The following is a 3,371-nucleotide window of genomic DNA, read 5'->3' on the forward strand; positions in this document are numbered from 1 at the left end:
TATTCTATTTTGAGACAGACAGTTAGAAGCCAGGCTGGTTACCCTTGAAAAAAAGGAGAACCATTTCACCAGCAAGGCTGCTTTGCCTATCCACTTTCTTTTCAGATTTGTGCATAAATTGGTTGAGTGGAAATAATGGCCATGTTTAACCTAAAAAAAACCCTAAACTATTGATGTATACATTTTAAGAATGATATATTCTTTGGGAACTGGACTGGAGAACAGGTACTGCCTTTAAAAAAAGAAAAATGAAGATAAAAGTGGAAGCATAACTTGGAATAGAATAGTAAAAAAGTCCTCAGAGGTTAACACTGCAGGCAGTCTGCTATAGACTCTTAGGTTTATATTTATACATAGTTGCTGATCTCTTCACAGAGTAATAAATATTCAATGACTCAATTCTTGTAGTCTTTAGCAGAAAAAAGATTCTATTAGCAATACTTTAGACTAGGTATCCCTGGATATAACAGCTGACAGATTTACTCACTTGATAGTAAAAGATCCAATGAAAAAAACCTGCATTATACTTGGCATTGATAAGCAATGAAGACCTTATGATGAACTAGGCATTGAAAACAGCTTTGTGTCAATTGATGCTGATATGATCCTCTTGAATTAAATGTAAGGATTCTGATTTCAGAAGGAAAACATTTGATCAACACTGCCATGTAGTCAACTTTCTTGTGCTCCATACAGTCTAACATGATAATAGATTCAGTGTTGTGTAAATCAAGCTTAAATCTTCACAAAACCAGATTTAAAAATCCTTAGATTGAAAAATCAATCACTCAGGTGTTACCACCCACACGTCCATGTACACCCCCAACCTTAGTGTTATATATAAATACTAATAGCTGATTTCATCTATGTGAGCACGTAGCAGAGTTTGTCTGAACAACCCAGCTCCTAGCTGAATCCTACCCCATACAGAAAGCTAATAAAAGGTCTAGTTCATCCTACATAAGCCATATTACAAGGGTTTAACTGATAATTGTCATAAAGAAGGCCTCTACATACCAGTTGCATTTCACATTGAACATGCAGAGAATGTGACAGCTATTTATTTTTATTCTACTTACTCTATCATTACTTTACATTACATTAACCGCACACCATACACCCTGCACACTTAATCAGGTATGGGTCCTCTAAACCCTTGCATCATTAACTACATACCAAAAAGTCATTATTATCTGATTGCTGTTCAGCAGACTTTGTGAAATGAATTGGTGGTCTCAGGCAAATGTCCACAACTCAGAGTTAGTGCTGCAGTAGGTATTACTTTAGCCCATTATTGAAAGAGTAAGCAAATAGTGCATGGAGTGGCACATCACCCACTGAATTATACTGTGACTTGTAAAAGTGGTCTCTGCAGCTAAACTTTATAAAGCTACATTAAATTTCATAAAGCCAAATGAGGTAATATGGTTTGCTTGCAGCAATCTGTATTCAAAAACTGGGATTTTCTGAATCCATAACTATCAATCCATTTCCACAGGCTATAGACATATGTACTTTGGAGAAGAATTTACTTAGGTGAAGACAAAAGTAAAATGTATATGTTTTATTCTAAGTGGACTAGGGGAGAAGAATGCCAAAACTCAAAACAAGTCCTGGAACATTATAGTGGAATTCCACAGCACTTCGGGGACATGTAAGCAATAATAAAAGCTGAGAAGAAAACAGAAAACCTAATCTGGTCTGCAGGGAATGTCCTTTCATCTCCAGCTCCATAGGTGCAATAGTTGAATGAGTTTCTGCCTGAATAATTCACTCACAGATCCATTTTCTGTGGTCCTAGTTCAAATGTCTATAAAGAAATTAAATGTGTATAATGGGTAGATGAACTCGTATGCATTACTGGGAATATATATATATTTGCTAGACAGTTATGCAGTTGGTTATCTGGGATAGAAAGAAAATATTTTGTTCCTACAAAAAAATATAGACTAAGTTCCTAAAGGTAAAAATTAATAATTACACTTGAAATGTATATCTAAGTGAAGGAAAATTCCCAGTGTTAAATTTGAGTTAGACTGGGAAGCATTTGCATGTGTTGGTGAACTCAAATTCACACCAGTATTTTGATTACCATTATGAATCAGGCTATAACATTATATATTGATGTCACATTGGCACACAAACATAGTCTAACATGACATGATGCTAACAGTAAAAAATTAGACCGCTTTTAAAAAGTAATATTCCCAATCCCCTTCCGCGCCTACAAATCTCACCTACCTGTACAATTGTCAATGTGAGATGTTCTAGGAAAGCTGTGAAGGAATCAGACAGGAGTAAGCTCATTCTTTTATTTATTTATTTATTGCCTGATTCTTGATTCTGTTAGTAAAAGAGGAAATAAGATATCTTTAGGCAGAACAGTGTAACAGGCTTATCTGCTTGGCAGATAAGTGTGCCCCAGAGGGTACTGTACGCAAAGGTTACATATTTAAGAAACACACCCTTTTTTATGTAAGAAATATTAGCAAAGTTTGGGTTTGTTGCTGAATATTTGATACGTGTTCTTTAAAAATCATAGTATTCTGGTACATTCTCTCAGATTCCCCATTCTTACAGACCAGGATACTGGCATCCATAAGGCTCTGGACGAGAAGAAGATTGAAATATCATTACTTATACTGTATAGGAATACACCTTTTGCTCTTTCTATTATGCTTCTGTACAGTGCCAAGCTATAGTTTTCACTGCATCATTGCAGCTAATTGCAGCTTCAATTTCCAGTTCACATTATTTTAAAGCAGGTTCAAGGCAGCACCTCTTGTAGCTCTGCAAATTGCGTAGAGAGGTGAGCTCTTTTCTTATGTAACGATAAGATGAGAATCTCAGCATGTGAAAGAAGTGATAAAAAATTTTTTTTGGCACTACTTCTATACTTGCTTGCGAGTGCAGATATCTCACAATACAAAAAGAAATAAAATACAAAGAACTACAAAGAAGACATTAAATGCAACATCAGAGGATGAAATTGTTTCTACTTGAAAAGAAGTACCTATGATGAATGTGGCAATTACTGTGAACAGACAAGGCAACAAATGAAGGACTTGGAGAATGGTGCAGACAGACATTCATGACAGATGTTATGAGGATGCCAATGGACAGATTGCCAGACAAGTAAGTCAGAGAAGACACTGACAAATATACTGCAAGGGATAACTTTTCAAAGAAGGTCAAGAAAGAAGAAAAATGGGCTTATATAAAGTAAATCTATAACAAGTCTATGGCTAGCATCTTAAACAATTACAAAGCTGTATACAGAATGGTAGAGGAAAGTTACCACATCAAATAAAAAACCCTGTATCTGAAGGTGTTTCTTTGTCCCAAATAATTGCTGCCTCTGCTAAACTGTA

The sequence above is a fragment of the Egretta garzetta genome, unplaced genomic scaffold, assembly GCF_000687185.1.
Source record: "Egretta garzetta isolate BGI_Z169 unplaced genomic scaffold, ASM68718v1 scaffold328, whole genome shotgun sequence".
Lineage (NCBI taxonomy): Eukaryota > Metazoa > Chordata > Aves > Pelecaniformes > Ardeidae > Egretta > Egretta garzetta.